Source organism: Terrapene carolina, unplaced genomic scaffold, assembly GCF_002925995.2.
Source record: "Terrapene carolina triunguis isolate 2854851 unplaced genomic scaffold, T_m_triunguis-2.0 Scaffold112, whole genome shotgun sequence".
Taxonomy (NCBI): Eukaryota; Metazoa; Chordata; order Testudines; family Emydidae; genus Terrapene; species Terrapene triunguis.
In genome coordinates this window covers 23422624-23442078 of record NW_020664463.1, presented here as the reverse complement: position 1 = coordinate 23442078, position 19455 = coordinate 23422624, and the positions used below count along the sequence as shown (strand labels likewise).

Below are 19455 nucleotides of genomic sequence, written 5' to 3'. Positions count from 1 at the left end.
TTACCCAAAAGCACCCTCGCCACATTTTTTTACCCAGAAGGCATTGGGGGCTCGACCCAGAATTCCAATGGGCAGCGGGGACTGCGGGAACTGTGGGATAGCTGCCCACAGTGCACTGCTTCCAATGTCGACGCTTTCCCTGGTAGTGTGGACTGACAAAGTCGAATTACTGTCCTCAGTGTGGACACACACGTTCGACTTTCTAATATCGATTGCACATATTCGATTTAACTAAAATCGAACTACTCTCGTAGTGTAGACATACCCTTAGTTGCTGGACTACATTATTGCACAAAGCATGTAATACCGAGAACAATGGTGTAATAAACTGGCTCTATGTATGTGTGTGGGAGTGAGCTGGAGAGAGAGAATCCTACCCTCTGTTGGATGGAACCAGAAGGTCCTGCATTGTGTCATAGGCCCTGCACTGCTTGCAGCTAATGGAGATTTTCCTTTAGCTCAGATTGGAGCAGGAGGATATGATTTCTATCCCTGATGCTTCTGTGAAGTTCCAAGGGCCCCGGTATACATCATAACGATGACTGTTATTGGCAATAACCATCCCTTATTCCCATCTCTGCAGGACCCCAAAGGGAATCGCATTGGTCAGTGGTTGAACGTGACCCCATATCAAGGCATTGTGGATCTATTCTTCCCATTGGCTGCAGAAGCACCTTTAGGAGAATACACCATCAATATGCCTGGCCTCAAGAACAGCTTCAGTGTAGAGGACTATGGTAAGGGCCATTGTGGCAGGGATTTGAAGGGAGTAGGGAATGAATGTGTTTCTTACAGACCCCTCCACCCCGTGCCAGAGGGGTGAGACCTTCCAGATGTGGGCAGGTAGCTATTTGGGTGCACAGTGGCTAGCGATGTACAAGCAGCCACGCTGAACCCAGCATTAGTTCTCACCCTTCTTCACTCAGTCCCATGTCTTCATTCTCCCACTATTGGAGCCCGCAGTTGTGCCCTGGAGAAGACCTCTCTCTCCTGGGAGTGAGAAGAGAGATCTTGCTCATTCATTGACCCATTCACTCCCTCCCCCTGCCCTTTCTCACGCAGACAGGCACTTGCTCTGCTTCCCCTCCTGAGACCCGCATGCTGGGCCTGAGAAAAGACGGGGACATCTGTCCCATCAGGTCTACCCATCTCTTTCTTGCTTGGGCACATACTGTTGTGGGATCCTGTTGGGTCTTGCTGGGGAGAGAGGTGAAAAAGGAACTCGTTCTCCAGGATCCTTGAGGCTGGGGCGGGAGGGGAAGCCCTCTGAGTCAGACCCACTGGCCATTTCACTCTGCTTCTTTTGCTTCTCGCAGTGCTGCCCAAATGCAGTGTGTCGATTCAGATGCCCCCTGTGATCACCATCTTGGAGGAGAAATTCCATTTGCAAGTCTGTGGCACGTGAGCTGAAGTTAACATTTTCCTTTGGCTAAAGCTGCCCAATGAAAGGCTTTGAACACCAGCACCCATCAAAACTAAAGGCTAGAATAGTCCCTGCAGCACCCTCCCACTGCAGCACCCTGACATTCTCCATTCTGCCATGCAGTTCTTTGTCCGTGGTTCCTAAATCAGGTAAGCCCTAAAATACAGAGGTGCATCCCCCACTGAGGGACATTCCCTGCAGCATTGTACCCCCCAACAGCATACTGGGGCACTGGAGTCAGTACTGATGCATGTGGAAGAGCATCTCCTACCCAGTCACCCAGCTCACTCCCTGCAGCACAGCACCATACTGGGGCATCGGGGTCAGTGCTGACTGAGAGGGGAGAGCACCTACTATTGAGTCACCCATGTTACCGTCTGCTGGCTTTTTCCATGCAGCTTTTGCATCATTGCCTTCCTCTGACCCTGCTTACCTTTGAGATATGATGAGAGTGCATGGCTGCCGGCCAGGGCCTTTGGCTGATGTTTGCTTGCCTAGCAGGGCTGTTGATTTGAGGTTATCTGTGTCAATGAGTCTTGCTGTTCTTTTGCTCTTCTAAACCAGGTACACATATGGGAAGCCAGTCCAGGGCAAAGTGTGGGACGTGGTGTGCTGCAAGCCAATACACTATAGTTGGAATGTCTTCAAAACAAACCGGGATATTTGTCAGGAACATTCTGGGCAGGGGAGTACAGGTAGTAGTGGTGCAAACACAGTGCCTCTGCCAAAGAAGGAGAAAGGGACAGAGAGAGGGGGGATGTGTCATTGGGGAGGGAGAGAATTAGTGAATGGGGGGGGGGGTAGGAGAAACAAAATCTATTAAGCTGTGACACTTCCAACCTGGTGGGATTTCAAGGAAAATCCCTGAACTCATGAGTAGCCCCACTGACCATCGTTTATAGCCCAGAAGAGGGACCTGGTCATCCAGGACCAGGAGAGTTCATCTGAGAGTCAGTTCCCGGAGGTTTAACAACAAAGCAGATACAAGAATGGCCTGTGCCAATGCAAGCTCTACCCACCCACACACTGCCCACATCCATGCCTCCACCTTGACCTGGAGAGACCATGGGTCAGCCCCCCAGCTGGTGTCAATTGATATATGCTGATTCACAGCAGCAGAGGACTTGACCACATGTCCTGAAGGGAGCTTAGTCTTCAGTCTCTATGACCCACTTACTTCTCACTCCTGAGGGCCTCAACCACTGCCAGCTGTGACTCATCACAAACTTTGCCTTCTAGGGTGAGCAAAATGATTGATTTACACATTTTTAAACATGTCCGGCAAACATCTTAAAGATCAATCCTGACCCAGGGAAAGGAATGATGCACTCAGAGGCATGGTGCCCAATGTCTGGCTAGTGGCATCTCAGTGAACATGTAAGACATGAGCTAAGCATGTGGGATTGTGTCTCCCGCTAGTGACTGGACCAGACAGAGCACATGGACAAGGGGGATCCAGTGGAGATAGTGTATTTAGATTTTCAGAAAGCCTTTGAGAAGATCCCTCATGAAAGGCTCTTAAGCAAAGTAAGCTGTCATGGGATAAGAGGGAAGGTCCTCTCATGGACTCGTAACTTGTTAAAAGATAGGAAACAAAGGGTAGGAATAAATGGTCAGTTTTTAGAATGGAGAGAGGTAAATAGTGGTGTCCCCCAGGGGTCTGTACTGGGCCCAGTCCTATTTAACATATTCCTAAATGATCTGGAAAAAGGGGTAAACAGTGAGGTGGCAAAATTTGCAGATGATACAAAACTACTCAAGATAGTTAAGTCCCAGGCAGAATGTGAAGAGCTACAAAAGCATCTCTCAGAACTGGGTGACTGGGCAACAAAATGGTAGATGAAATTCAATGTTGATAAATGCAAAGTAATGCACATTGGAAAGCATAATCCCAACTATACATATAAAATGATGGTGTCTAAATTAGCTGTTAACACTCAAGAAAGAGATCTTGGAGTCATTGTGGATAGTTCTCTGAAAACATCCACTCAATGTGCAGCGGCAGTCAAAAAAGTGACAGAAAATATCATATTACCTCTATATATATCTGTGGTACGCCCACATCTTGAATACTGCGTGCAGATGTGGTCGCCCCATATCAAAAAAGATATATTGGAATTGGAAAAGGTTCCAAAAAGGGCAACAAAATGATTAGGGGTATGGAACGGTTGCCATATGAGGAGAGATTAATAAGACTGGGACTTTTCAGCTTGGAAAAGAGATGACTAAGGGGGGATATGCTAGAGGTCTATAAAATCATGACGGGTGTGCAGAAAGTAAATAAGGAAGTGTTATTTACTGCGTCTCATAACACAATAACTAGGGGTCCCCAAATGAAATTAATAGGCAGCAGGTTGAAAACAAACCAAAGGAAGTATTTTTTCACACAACGCACAGTCAACTGTGGAACTCCTTGCCAGAGGATGTTGTGAAGGTCAAGACCAGGGGTGGCCAACCTGAGCCTGAGAAGGAGCCAGAATTTACCAATGTACAATGCCAAAGAGCCACAGTAATATGTCAGCAGCCCCCATCCGCTCCCCAGCCCCCAGTGCCTCCCACCTGCCGGCAGCCCCCACCAATCAGCACCTACTCCCCTCCTCCCCGCAATTTGCTGTTTCACATGCGCAGGAGGCTATGGGGAGAGGAGCGAGGGCGTGGCAGGCTCAGGGGAAGGGGCAGAGGCCCTGGGGGAAGGGGTAGAGTGGGGACAGGGATTAGGGCAGAGCAGGGGGTTGACAAGTGAGCACCCTCCAGCACATTGGAAAGTTAGCATCTATAGCTCCAGCCCCAGAATCAGTGCCTAGGTAAGGAGCCACATATTAACCTCTGAAGAGCCGCATGCAGCTCTGGAGCCACAGGTTGGCCACCCTTGGCCAAGACTATAACGGGGTTCAAAAAAGAACTAGATAAATTCATGGAGGATAGGTCCATCAATGGCTATTAGCCAGGATGGGCAGGGATGGTGTCCCTAGCCTCTGTTTGCCAGAAGCTGGGAATGAGTGACAGGGAATGGATCACTTGACGATTACCTGTTCTGTTCATTCCCTCTGAAGCACCTGGCATTGGCCATTGTCTTACAGGATACTGGGCTAGATGGACCTTTGGTATGACCCAGTATGGCTTTTCTTATGTTCTTATGTTCTTATAAGAGCTTGTTATTTTCACAAAATGAAGGTGTCTCTGCAATAACTCAAGTGGCTGGGCCTAGGGCTTGGGCTTTTGGTACTCTAGCCCCTAGATTCAATCACTGCTGGTGAGCCATGCTGGGATTGTTGCACTCATGGTTGGTTCATTAGGGCACTCTCCTGTCTCCCAGATGAACGAGGAGGGCTGCCTCGCTGCGGTGGTGGACACTAAGGTCTATAATCTGACTCTTCAGAACAGTTACCAGTTCAGTCTAGATGCTGTGGCTTCCCTGGAAGAAAGTAGAACAGGTACGAGGATTCCAGACTTGGAGGAAGGGCTCTGATTCTCCACTGATGGTCTCTTCATCTAATGTTTTTCCTCACCCTGCATATTCTCCCACAAGGCTCCCCAGGGAACCAAGCTTGTTCCCATTAAAGCCAATGTGAGTTTCGCCATTGACTCCCTGGAGAGTAGGACTGGATCAAAGCCTGCAAAATGGAGAGGATGTTTCTGCTCAGGCAGAGGTGTTGGTTCTTTTACTTTGGGTGCATTAGAAATGTGCAGGAAGCTAGGTCAGGTCTGGCTGGATTCTTTCGTTCTTTACTGTAATCTGGGAAAGATGTTTTGGCATGGGAGGGGGAGGGAATGGGTCAGGAGACCCATGATATTTTCAGCAGTCCCACACACTCCTCAGGCATTGGCTGTGCGTTATTTGGGAGCTTGCATTTTGCCTATCCCTCCCTCCCCGCCCCCAACACAAACAATGCAGGATTGTTCCCTACAGGCTGTTCTCCGGGGCTTTGTGTGCTAGTTCTAAATGTCCCTAGCAATGGGGCGTCCACCCCTTCCCTTGGGGAGGCTCTTTCTCCATCTCATAGACTCCCTCACTGGTCGAAAATTTTTCCTGATTAGCCCGCCTAGAATCTTCCCTACTTGCTCAGTTTCATCCCATTCCATCTAACTCCCCTGCTTTGAGCCCCAATAATGAACTCCCCTTCCTTCTCGAGGCTTATACCCTACAGATCTGTGTCACTGTCCAGGCTCTATCTCTGTTGCCTTGTGAAAATGACTCTCAGGTGTGAATGGAGAAGCCCACAGACCATCTCATAAACCATGATACCGGGTGCATCTAATCTGACTGCCTTCTCTCAGTCACATGACGTGCACCCCCACGTTCTCTGTTCTCATAGGGTTGGAATTCAACGGCACTCAGAGCTGCAGGGTAACATCATCCGTCACTACGCTCCAGTTTTTGGATAATGACATCTACTACCAGCCAGGAGCGCCATACCATGGGAGGGTAAGTGAGCTGGGAAGATACTAGGAAAGGAAGAGGAAAGTCCAACCTCAGGGGCTAAGGGAATGCTGTTGTCATGAGGTCCTTAAAGGGGGTCACCTTGCTCTGAGCTGCCACAGCCCCCTTGTGTGTAATCTCTCTCTTTATCTCTTACTCTCTCCCTCGGTGAGGATGTTAAGGCTGGTCACATTATTTAGAACTGGTGGGGGTGGGTTAGGGATTTGTTCTTGGGGTTGTCAGCCTGGGTGGGGGATGGGGGCAGAGGGAGAGATCAGCTGTTGAGGAGCGTTATGGGGCTTGTTGCAGGGTGATTCATGAGCTGGGAGAGGGTGGCTGGTCAAGTCTACACATTTATATGCCCTGCCTCCTTTCTCTCTTCTTGCAGCTGAAGCTCAACAGTGCCAATGGGATGCCCTTGAAGAACACAGAGGTTTTTCTCGCTGTATACAGGGGCAAAATGCAGTCTGAGACCTACCTCACAGACCACACAGGGGTGACCTCTTTCACCTTGGACACTTCACCGTGGAGGGACAGCGACAAGGTTTCATTACAGGTGAAGCCCGGCTTTTGAAGAATAATGTTTTGCATTTATATGGGGCTGTGCAAGTATTAACCGGTGATCCCCACAATGAGGCAGGCCAGTATCATTAGCCTCATTATACAGAGGAGGAAACTGAGGGGCAGAGCGGTAAAGTGACTTGCTGGAGGCTATAGAGGAAGTCCATGGCAGGGTCAGCATTAGCACTGAGTAATTCCTGGCCCCTAGTTCCATGGGCAGTGCCGTAGGCCAAGCTGTCTCTAAATGGGAAGGCATCACTAAAACTAGGGTTTGGGGTAATGTGTCATGGGAGGATGGGGGGAACACAACATCTGCTCCTGCAAGTCAGCGATTTGGGGGCATCCAGGTGGTGACTCCTCCTGGGCTGGCATGGAAGGGCTCTGTGAGTTTGGCCAGCTGGAGAGATTAGAGGGAGCTGGACTATCCTGCATGGGAAGGGGAGACGGGGAGAAAGGTGTGAAATGATGAACAGGGTAGAGGAGGCCCACGGGTGGTACAGTCTATGCCGTCCTTGTAACAGCAGAACAAGGAGGCACTTGGGACGTAAGAAGCAGAAGGCGTAGAACACAGCAGAGGCAATGATTTTCTTGGAACGTCTGGTCAGACTGTTAAACCTGCTGCTGCAAAGTAGACTCAAGGTAAAGAGCTCCAAAGCCGTCAGTGAAGGAGAGGAAAGGTGGCCCTGTGGGTAAGTTCTGTTTCAGGATTCAGGAGAGGGGGGTGCAGTTCCTGACTCTGTTGCAGACTCCCTCTGTGGCCTTGGGGAAGGCACTAAGGCACCTAAATACTTTCAAGGATCTGAGCCTAACTCCCATTGATTGCCATGGGAGTTAGGCACCTAAGTATCTTCAAGGGATCTGGTCCTTAACCGCTCTGTGCCTTGCTTCCCCATCTGTAAAAGGTGGTAATAATACTTCCTTTCTCCCATATTTTGGCTGTTTCAACGGTAGGCTGTCAAAGGCAGGGACTCTCTCTTATTCTCTGTATGCCCAGTGCCCAGCACAATGGGGCCCTGATCTTGGTTTGGGGCCCTGCTAGGTGCTAGTGTAATACAAATATTAATAAAGTCTCCAGCAAATAAGAGCATTTGAAGAGCTGCCACCAGGACAAAGGCTAACAGGACTGTCACTCCTCATGCTTTAGTTTGTAAAGTGATCACTGGCTGATGCTGCAGGAGTGCTGAGGTCAGCGTTTGTCCAGGTGAGAGAGCATTGCACGGAGACATGCATTACAGGTGGCTTATACCTTCCCCATAAGCATCCAGCCTTGGCCTCTATACACAAGACAGGAGTAGAAGGACCAGAGGTCTCATCCAGTAACCCAGGAGGCAGGATACCAGAGTCCAGTGGTCTGATCTGTTCCAGTGGGAGGAGGGACACTGCCATGGTACAGCCCATTGTGGCAGTAGACTAGATACCAGCCAGATGTGGATCAGCTTGTTGAACAGGGTTGTGTGGGAAATGCCAGCCCTATGCAGAAGGGCGGCGATAGACCCACAACCCTCCTTCCAGCCTTGTCAGGTGGACATCTAGCCCTGATACTGGGAGGTACCTTCAAAGCACATCACTGCCCTTTCTCTGTCCCAGGTGAAATCCATGCTGGAGAGCCCAAGGCACAGCTTTACGAAGGTGGCCCCATCTTACGGCACGGCCTTCCACTCACTGAGGCCCTTCTATTCCTCCAGCAACAGCTCAGTGAAGATCCACCCCACACAGGGCATGCCGCCTTGCGGGGACGTGCAGCAGGTCACCGTTCACTATAACATCCTGGCAAAGGAGCTGGAAGAGGGGGCTGCCCGGGTGCAGTTCTAAAACCTGGTGAGTACACAGAGAGGGGCAGTGAGCAGAGGTGGGGGCACATCCCTCCCCTGGGGATTTCCCAGTGACTGCCTCAGCAAACCATGGAGACGAGAAACCCTCAGCCCACTTCTGTGTATGTTTCTTCTCAGGTCTTGGCCAGAGGATCCCTTGTTCTTCACGGCCAGAGTACAGTCCCTCTTGATGCCCAGCTAGGTAAGCTCCCAGCTACTTTCTGGGTGACAGAATAGGGAGCTTATAGAAAATAACCCTCCATCTGTGCCGTCTTAGTTATTTGGAAGGAAAGGGCAGAGATCAGAGAGTCTGAGACCAACAAAAGAGAGCAGGGAGGGCACAGAAGTACAGGAGTGAACAGCAAGTTACAGGTGCGTGCAGTGCCACGTGGCAGCAGAAATATCCTGTCTTTCTTGTTTCCTTTTGTTCTCTTCTTTTTCCTCCCCGACCAACTTGTGGGACCCTGATCCTGTTAGATCTCACATTCAAAGCAGCCATGGCTTGGGTCAGTTCTTGGCTGGGAGCCCTCCCAGGGGAAAGGCAGGGTGATGTAGAAACTAGTGGGGGTGACTCCTTAGGGAGCACCCTCCTATCAAGTCTGTGCTGACCCCAATGCCTCAGTGTGGCGCTAGGGGGTGCTGTGCTGCAGGGTGGGGGGACTCAATAGGGGGGCTCTCCCCTCTGAGTCAGTATTGACTCCAATGCCTAAATGTGGTTTGCCATTTGGCATAGTGATAGCCCTTCAAGGAGCAGTGCACAGCCTTGTACAGGAGGAAATTGAATTAAGTTTGGCTGAATCATTAGCATTTGAAAATTGCATATTGTACATGCACAGCAGATGTTTTTGCTAACCTAGTTGGATTCACACTTAAGGAAGACCCCAGTGTGCATTTGCAGGCAGCTCTCTGAGCTGCGTAGTGAACAGCCTACTCCCTGAATTGCCCCAACCTGGCAGGACAACAGGGATCCTCCTCCTGCGATTTTCTCCACCTAAAAACACTCCCTTTGCCTGGGGAAATGTGCCTGTAGCTGGTAGCTAGAAGGGCCAGCCAGTATGTTCCTAATCTCCTCAGGAGCAGAGTTCATCTACAGCTCCACAGGAGTTCAGTCAGGAGCACTGCAGAACTGAAGCATGTTAGGAGAGCCCTACTGAGATCCTAAGCTCTGCAGGAGCAGTGCTAACCTGCAATGTTGTGTGACGAAGTGGGAATTTTCTATAATATTTTTATGAAGCTTATGTGTGCCTCAGTTTCCCCTATGTGCTGCAGTTACCTACTGGGTGAAAAGGGACTGTTTGTTCTCAAGGCAGGCTAAGACCTATGGTTCCATATCAATGGAGCTCTTAAGAAAACAATGGTGAATCCAACTGCCTGGATATGGACACCTAGCAAGCAACACCATGGAGTGATATGGATTCCCCACCTCGCTGCCAGGCGGCTGAGCCACATCTCCCAGCTCAGGATCAAAGGACTGTGGGGTATGAGGAGGAAGTGAAGTGTTGGCTGCGGGAAGCAGTCCGGGTACAACTGAATTCGGACAAAGAGAGATCACAGAGACAGGGCTTTGGGCTCTGTGCTGACCAGGATGGACTGTGCTGTAACTTTCTTTGCTCTGTAACCAAGGACTTTCTATGCTGTGTTCCAGTCCACTAAGTTGGACTCGCCGAACAGAGATCACTGCGTGAAGCAGAGGTGCTGAGGGACCAGAGGTCCAGCCTACGGAGGCAGTTAAGCCACATGGTCTGGCACACTGAAGGGCTCCTCCCAGAGGCTGTTCCAAAGTGGGTGGACATAGCACCCATCCTGTGGAACTGGGACACTTTGTGGAACTCAAGTTTCCAGGCAAACTGCTGCAAATGGGAGGACAGCTCCCCTCTACTACTACAGGACTCTATCATGCAAGTAAATGGCTGTCCACATACTAAACCAACCAAGAGCAGAACAGCTAAGGAGCTCCACTACTACAGAGAATAGGAACTCTACATGAGCGTCACTTCACAGCCACGGAGCACCTGAGCTGCGCAGGATGGGAGCAGGCAGGTGTTCTCTTGTGCAGCTCCTACCCTGATTGGCAGCATCACTTCTGGGCAGTGCCACTACAGCTGAGATTAATAAATGTGCATGTTCTGTTTGCCATTTATTGCAAGCCAGCAGAACTTCCAAGCTATTTTTACGGTGACTGAAGTTTCTTCACTTGTGTTTTCTTTTCCTTTTTAAAATACATAGGCAATTACATGCAAAAAACAACATTAAGAAACACTAAGGTCATAAAGGGTAGCACTCGAAAGTCAGCAGGGATACATTTTTATACACAGGTACAAACAAGTTACACATCGCTCCTGACGTATTGAGGTTGAGGGTTGGGAAGAGACTTTACCTTCAAAAGTTCATATAGATCAGGTAGCGATACAGCATAGGAATAGGTGTGATAATATTCATGCATGAAGGGTGGAATAATAGTTGTAGAAGGAGTTGTAGGAGTCTCAGTCATCCGATAAGGAGAACTAGAGGTCCCTCGAGAAGCAGAAGCCTTAGGACTCCTCCTGCTATGCCTGTGACCATCACAGGGGTCATTGTAACTGTCTCAGATGATGTAGAGGTACTCCTTGGGATAGCTGAACATACTGTATACCTGGAGACAGGGATGGACACACACACAGGCAGGTGGAAACAGACAATATTAGTGTGGAGAGGCAGAAAACTTTCACACTCTAAGGATAGGGTGGGAGAGTCCATCTGGGACCAGGCTATGGTAACAATGACCACACCGAGTTCATAGGTCAAAGCTGAGACCTTAATGCAAACCGGGAGAAGCTGATCTTTCCTATGGCCATAGCATGAGCTCGGACTCCATCAAAGGCATTCAAATTTAACTGACAACTCATCCAGAATCCCCAAAGCCAAGGCCAGGGGATGGCCTGGCTCCGGGAGATCAGGGAATAGGATACATAGCTGTCATCACTAGATCCAACCCAGTCTCAGGTCAGGGGGAGAATATACAAACCCTTTTACTGGCAGGGCCCCAGTTCCAACCCAGGCTCAGGGCGAGGGGCGATTGGATGGCTCAGGAGAGCTAGAGATTGGTGTATGAGGCCTTTCCTGTTTAGGGCATTGTTTCCAATCCAGCCCAGGCTGGGAGCACCTGAATGGAACAGGATACAGAGTTTTCCACCTTTAGGGTCCCACTCTGGCTGTGCTCTAATGACCAGGTCCTACAGCATTTAATAAGGATGAAACAAAATAGGGTTCAGTCCTTCTGCTAAAGACCTACAGAATGTAACAGAGGATGACAGCCTCTCTGTAGAATGCGGAATTAAATCCCATAGGATGGTTCTTTTATAAGATCTCTCCATAGGAGTAAGCTGGGGGGTTGGATTTGGGTTGAAGGTTGGGCCCTGCTCACAGAAGCTGGCAAGGAAAGGGCTGATGTTGCATAAAAATATATCCACTTAGCATAGTTACAGTATAAACATGGTACCAAGACACACTATACTGAAACATTCCACAGATAACATGGAACAGGCCGACCCATCCCAATGACAGGGGCAAAAGGGTAAAATGATGGATAGAGTTGTTTTGATCGAACCAACAGGTACAAGGTGCGAGGCGGCACCTTACTACGTAGGGAGGTTGTACCTGAGCCATTCACTTATGCGGAGGAGAGGGGGGGAGATAACCCCTGGTTAGCCCTCTCAGGGACAGTCCAGGCCTGCCCAATGCCTCGTGGTGAGGCTGACTAGGGTCTCTTGATGAGCACAGATTGCCCTGTGCAGTCCCCAGGGTTTGGTGTCTAACAGATACCTGGCCACTCTGAGAGGTATTTTGGGGATCCCAGGAGGTGCTCCGGTGCTTATGGTGCCTTATTATCTGTCAGTATTTCCCCTTCTGAGCCTGTTTGCACTCTCCCGCCAGGCAGAGGGACTGCCAGAGGAGAACACCCACACCTCCCTCCTGTGCCCAAAAGGTGGGGGGGGCACTCCTGGGCACTGGGAATCGGGGGTGGGGGGGAGGCGGCTGATGTTCTACTGAACACTTATGTGTGCATGGAGATGGGAGGTGAAACAGAAATAATGTGATCTACCAACAACCCCCATGATATCGGGCTGGGCAAGAGGAGCCCTGATGAGAGAGGACAGACAGGAGCTGTGGGACGTTTGCGGGAAGGGGGCCGCTGTCAGACAATAAGGTCTTTCATGGCAGCACAAACTCCTGGTACCACTGAACAATTGAATAACCATATCCCAGAGCCACTATGTCACCCTGTCACTGACAGCTTCTCCCACACCTGCCTTGAAGGTTATGGCCACACTGCAGGGTGAGCCCAGGATTAGTAGAACTCGAGTTAGCAGACCCTGGGCTCGTTAACGTAGGGCTTGAGCATCTACACTCTCTTGTAATCCTAGGTTAGGAATTGTTGAACCCAAGCTGGAGCTCCAGCAGCTACACTGCAAGTCCAACTACCCCATCCCAGACTTCCTAGCACCCTCCCAAAATATGCCCGCTCTTGGGCCGTGTGGGAAAAGTTGATTGTCCAGAGGACAAAGAAAGTCAGCCCATGGGATCGTGGGATACTTTTGGCCGACTTCCAGAGCATGATTCCAGTGGGGGCGAATCTACATTGCAAAGCAATAGGGCTTGAACCCTGAGTCCCAGCTTAACGCAGGCTTGGACCCTCCATTCTGTGGGGTCCTGGGCCCCTGGATCCAAGCCCTGGGTTAGTGCGATTTGTATGTAGACGGAGGAGGGTTTGGCTTGAGCCTGAGTTCAAACCTTGGACTTACATTGCAGTGTAGACATATCTGGCCATATCATTCTGCCAGCAAGCCCCAGCACCACTGCATCCACTCCATCAGGCCATCATGATACCATGTTACGACGCCCCAGCAACACTATGCCGCTCTGCTATTAATCCACTGCACTTACCCACAGGAGCATAACAGACGACCCCCCGCCATTCTATGGACTGGAAGAAGGCAAACCCTCCACCTTCATCCCCCCATCGATACGGCTTCAGGGAAGGTGCGGGGACTGCCTGTCAGTGTAACTTGCTGTAATGTTCACCGTCCCTTTTGTGTCCCAGGACATCATCAGTGTCCAGGGAATCTTTTGAATTCTGATGTCAATTATTGGCGCATTCAGGGCCAGAGGATCCCACATCTCATTCGCCCTTTGAGGAGGCTGGTCTCATGGGGATGCTTAGCGTGGGTTGGGCTCCCATGTCACTCCACCATGCTGACAGGCCAGTGCTTTTGTTGTTTGCAGGGAACACCACTTCAGAGACCATCACTCTGGCTGTGCCGGGGGATGTGGTGCCAGGGTCAGAGAGAGCTCACATTTCCGCTCTAGGTGAGGAGTGACTGTCTGTCTGTCTCAGCCAGGGCTTCTTGGAAAGCAGGATTCTCCATGCAGGAGACTTTCTCCTTCTAATGCCATCTTCTCACGGAGGAGCAAATTCACCCGGGGTGGAACTCCACTTACTGTGATGATCAGCATGCGTAGAATTGTATGAACTAAAGGTGGAAGATTTCTGTTACCACAGCCCCCTTCTTGTCCATCCTCCTGCCCTGAATCCCCTTAGCCAATGCAAGATTGTTCCCTGCAGGATCACTGCCCAGTCAGTGAGCCTCTTTCTCACACACTCTTTGACTGTTTAAAATATATGCATGTCCTTTGGAAGCATCTGAATGGGAGAAGCCCCATTATGAAGCTACTTCCTAAAAGAGCAGGATAAAATGGACAGTACACTGCTCAAATACTTTTTTCATACAAAGCGTAATTAACCTGCGCAACTCCTTGCTGCAGGATTTAGAGGAAAATGGCTTTAGAGAGTTAAAAAGTAGACCTACGAATGAGAACAGCATCTGCAGTGCTGTTAGCTAACATAATAATGACCAGGGCTCTGAAACCTCATGATCTAGTGAATAAAGTGATCTCCACCTGGGAATCAATTGAAAATTTCCCCCCACCAACCCCCCAAGAGGAAGTATTGCACAACAAGATGGATTATGGGGAATTTATGCCTTCCTGTGACTCATCCTGCCTTGGCCCCTCAGATACTGGACTAGTAGGATTTGTGGTCTGGTTCAGCACAGTAGAAGGTGTGACATTGGACTTCTGGATGGGTCCTTAATCTGTAACAGTAATGATATCTCCTATGGCCCTGGTTCTCCTATCACACCAATTTTACCCTGATGTAACTCCATTGGCTTTAATGGCATGACTCCTGATTCACACCAGAGTAGGGGAGAGGTGAATCAGGCCCTATGTTTCTAGGTTATTTCACAGGCTATGTCAGCAAAAAGGATTTGTATGTATATAAATCTATAAAGCCCTCTATGGCACGGTTCGGTATCACAGGAGACACCATGGGGACAGCACTGCAGAACATCAACGGCCTCCTGCAGATGTGGAGAGCAGAACATGGTGCGTTTCGCCCCCAATGTCTTCATCACACGGTACCTGGAGGAGACAGGACAGCTGACCCCAGAGATCAAACAGAAAGCTGCTGGCTTCCTGGAAAGTGGTGAGCGGATCTGAATGTAGGTTGGGCTGAAAGCTGTGAGAGTTCACTAAGGGCTTGTCTACCCCAGAAATACTGCAGTGGCACAGCTAGAGCACTACATGGTGCTGCTGTAGTGTGTCACTGTAGATGCTACCCATGCTGCTGGGAGAGGTTCTCCCGTTGGCAGAGGTAATCCACCTCCCCGAGAGGTGGTAGCTAGGCCAATGGGCGAATGCTTCTCTCGACCTAGTGCTGTCTACACGGGGGCCTTAGATTGGCTTGACTACGTTGCTCAGAGGTGTGGACTTTTCACACCCCAGAGCAACATAAACTGGCTCAATCTAATTTTCTAGGTTAGAGCAGCCCTAAGCTGATCACATGATGAAGCTGTAAGGAGAGTCCTGCTCCTGGATTCCAAGCTGGGTGAATCCGGCATAATTCTACTGATGTCACAAGAGTTACTCCAGATTGACGTTGGTGTAAATGAGTGCAGAATCCTCCTTTCTCCCATATCTACACAATGGGGACAATAATGCTTACAGACCTCTGCAGATCCCTTTAGCTGCGCTGCTCGGGTGCAAAACTCTGAACATTATTATTATAAAGAGGAACTGGGAGGGAGATCACTCACCCAAAGGATGAGACGGCTGCAAAACATCTTCACTGTCTGTCTGGCTCTCCGCGGGATACCAGCAGCAGCTCCAGTATAAGCATGTTGACGGCTCATACAGCGTCTTTGGGGAAGGCCCTGGGCCAGGGAACACCTGGTAAGCAGAGATCCCCAGAGCATGAGCTGAGAGCTGGCCTAGCTCAGTTCAGGCATGGCAAAGAGGAGCAGATCTGGTCAGGGAAGCACCGCCCTAACTATAGGGAACCTGAGACGGTTCAGAGATTCGGATGCTGCTCTGAACTGACACTGGGGCTGGGAAATCTCACTCGGGAGCTGATGTACTGATTTGGGGGGTCTCCATGTCAGTCCACATCCCAACGTAAGATGCCACCTTTGAAAATCTGACTGCAAAAGCTTTATCCTCTCACAAGACTCCCATGGCTCTCTGGGTAAGTCTGTGCTGCACGCCGAGCCTGGATCTGTGGGACCCTGGCTTGTGGACTCAGTGTTTTCAAACTCGTGCGTAAGCATCCGCGCTGCATTGCACACCTGGGTTTGCAGTGAGGTCCCTCAGTCATGCTGACACGTCCATACTGCACTACACAGAGCTTCTGACTCAGGTCTGCAGCTGGGATTTCAGCCCTGCTGGCCCCACCTGCACTTGGGCATGAGGTGAGAATAGCAGGGACCAGAGGGGAGAAACAACACTGAATTTTCAGATGCTCCGAAATGTCCTGGTGGGAGAGGGTGAGTCTGAGCTCAGGGCTGAAAGCTTCAGATCTTTTTTATTGTGTCTGTGTTGCTTCTGTTTGCCCCCTCCTACTCTCCTAATACTACATCGGGGGGCAGCCTGTTTCACCCCACGCGCAAAATACAATGGGAGACACCATGACGTTTGTGTTCTTTTAGAAACGGTTCTTCTGGGACTAGCGCCCCACTCGTTCTCTGTCCCCCCTCCCATCTCTTCCCTGGCCTCAGGCTGACTGCTCTTGTCCTCAAGACATTTCGCCAAGCCCAGCACTTCATCCACATAGATGAGCAGAACATAAAGGATGCTGCCAGGGCCCTGACCTGGAGCCAGACGCCATCCGGCTGCTTCCAGAGCATGGGGAAGCTCTTCAGCAACGGCTTGATGGTACAACGCACCCCCAGCTGCTTTCCAGACTCCTCAGTGTTGCCTCCCACTCTGTCCCCTGAGCTGTGTGTCAGGAGCAAAGCCCAGCTACACTGCTGGGGAAGCCATGTCACTGGATAGCCTGCCCTAGGTGACCAGCCCTCTGTGGAGAAAGAAGTGTTTCAGGACTATTTAGAAAAGCTGGATGAGCACAAATCCATGGGGCCGGATGTGCTGCATCCGAGGGTGCTAAAGGAGTTGGCGGATGTGATTGCAGAGCCATTGGCCATTATCTTTGAAAACTCATGGCAATTGGGGGAGGTCCTGGTTGACTGGAAAAAGGCTAATGTAGTGCCCATCTTTAAAAAAGGGAAGAAGGAGGATCCAGGGAACTACAGGCCAGTCAGCCTCACCTCAGTCCCTGGAAAAATCATGGAGCAGGTCCTCAAGGAATCAATTCTGAAGCACTTAGAGGAGAGGAAAGTGATCAGGAACAGTCAGCATGGATTCACCAAGGGCAACTCATGCCTGGCTAACCTAATTGCCTTCTATGAGGAGTTAACTGCATCTGTGGATGAGGGGAAAGCAGTGGATGTGTTATTCCTTGACTTTAGCAAAGCTTTTGATACGGTCTCCCTCAGTATTCTTGCCGGCAAGTTAAAGAAGTATGGGCTGGATGAATGGACTATAAGATGGATAGAAAGCTGGCTAGCTCGTCAGGCTCAACGGGTAGTGATCAATGGCTCCATGTCTAGTTGACAGTCAAGGGTCGGTCCTGGGGCCGGTTTTGTTCAATATCTTCATTAATGATCTGGAGGATGGCGTGGACTGCACTCTCAGCAAGTTTGCAGATGACACTAAACTGGGAGGAGTGGTCGGGGCGGCAGGTTATATGGACTCGTGGTGCCCGAGCACCAGGAATATTCAAGGCTGGGGGCTGTGCTCCACCACTATTGGGGGGAGGGATAGCTCAGTGGTTTACGCATTGGCCTGCTAAACCCAGGGTTATGAGTTCAATCCTTGAGGGGGCCACTTAGGGATCTGAGGCAAAATCAGTACTTAGTCCTGCTAGTGAAGGCAGGGGGCTGGACTTGATGGCCTTTTGGGGTCCCTTCCAGTTCTAGGAGATAGGATATCTCCATATATAATATCTGGAGCTGGGTTTCTCCCCTGGACCTGCCTGGAGTGGGCACCGGCCCCTGCCACCGCCACCCCGCCCCGGAGCGTCCCCTCCTGCACAGTGGCGTAGCTGGGGGGGAGCAGCCGTTCCCCTCTGTGCACATTTTCCAAAAGCCGCGCCTTTCCAGTTTCCAGGCAGCCAGCACCGGACTCGGAGTCTGGAGCTGGGTTTTGCGTGTGGCCGCCGGCTGGCTCTGGGCTCCGCACCGCCCCCCTGCATCCCCGGCCCTGCTCGCTAGCTCCTGGGCTGCAGGCGGCATCGGCTGGTTGCTGGGTTCCCTGGGGATGAGGAGGAGGAGGCTCCCTAAGCCGGGGTGGGCTGGAAGGGGTGGCAGCGCAGCCCCCTCAGCGCAGCGGGGGCCTGAGGAGCAGCAGGCACATGCAGAGCGAGGCAGGGAAGGGGGCTCTGAGCGAGGCTGGTGCAGGTGGAGAAGGAAGGAAAAGGGGGGGGATGTTTTTTCCTCGTGGTCTCTCTAAAGCGGAGGGGGCTGAGGGAGCGGCAGGACCAGGAGGCAAAGGACTTTGGGTTATTGCCTCCCCTCCCGTACTTACCCCCCCCCCAGTGCTGCGCCCCGGGCTGTGAAACTGTGCTTAGTGCAGCTTGTGAAGGAAGGAGGGGTAAATGTGCTTTAAGGTGCCAGTTATGTCTCCTCAGTCTCACTGCTGACTAGCTGCAGCCCCAGTGCTCAGAATGAAGCAGTGTTCTCAGGGACTGTACAGACTCCATACTAGTTTTCAATTGCCTGCTAAATGCTTCAGCCATGCCACCTTGTCACTTAGCTATCTCCTGAATAGTGGTGACTGGGAATGGGGGGGAGGGGAGTGTAGCAGATGCCAATTTAAGGTGAATAGTCCCCTGGCCAGATTCTACTGGGTTTATGGTGCTTTGTGCTATGGACTGGAGCAAAGTGGCTGGTGAATAACCAGGAATCTGGTTAATAATTGTTCTCTAAATTCAGCTTTCTTCTTTCTCTCTCTGTGAATTATCACTAATTCAAAATAGTAGTGTGCAAGTTGACTGGATAATGGTAAAAGCATAATCTCTTCTTATAACATTGTAAACCCTACTACCTGATTAGTAATTTGATATGTCGGGTGGCGCCTTTTTTCATGTGTTCGCTCCCCCTGATGTTAGAACTTGGCTACGCCACTGGGGACGGGGGCTTCCTAGACCTAAGCAGCTGGGGCTTGGGTGAATTTTGTGACACCCTGCCCCCCCCCCCACAGCCACTACCCTGCAGTCCCCACTCCTGCCCCACGCTGGGCAAGGGGCAGCCCCATCCCCAGTGAGGCTATGGTGAGGGGCAGCAGCAGGGGAGGCCACACATTATGGCAACCCTCCCCCCCCCCGATACCCACCATAGGGGAGGCGAGTGGGCTTTCTGGACCTGAGAGAGGCCCTAGGAGCATGTGCAGTGACCGTGGTGCAGAGTGAGTGTGCTGCGGGGGAAGAGGAGGGGTCCCTCCCCTGGAGGTTGCTGCTGCTAGTGGGGGGTGAGTCCTCTCTGGCCCTAGCCCTGGGGCAGCCTGTCTGCACCCCAAGTTCCTCATCCCCAGCCCTGCCCCACCCCAGAGCCTGTGCCCCCAGCACCCCAACCCTGAGCACCCTCCTGCACTGTGAACCCCTCATCCCCAGCCCCACCCCAGAGCCCTCACCTGAGGGGAAAAACACACAACTTAAAGTTGGTGGTCAGTTTGGAGTATCATTGTGTTTAGCACAATACTTGATTATTTTACACCCTTTAAAGTATATAACTAGTCGTATATAGGTGTTACAAAGTGGGAATGTTCTTAATGTTTTCTCTGAATACTGTGTGGGTGCCTCAGTTTCCCCT

At 50.9% G+C, this 19455-nt stretch overlaps 1 pseudogene; it reads left to right on the top strand.

Annotated features, from left to right (window-relative positions):
• The first annotated feature begins 12136 nt into the window (after positions 1–12136).
• Positions 12137–19455, top strand: part of LOC112113128 — an 11706-nt pseudogene continuing 4387 nt past the window's right edge.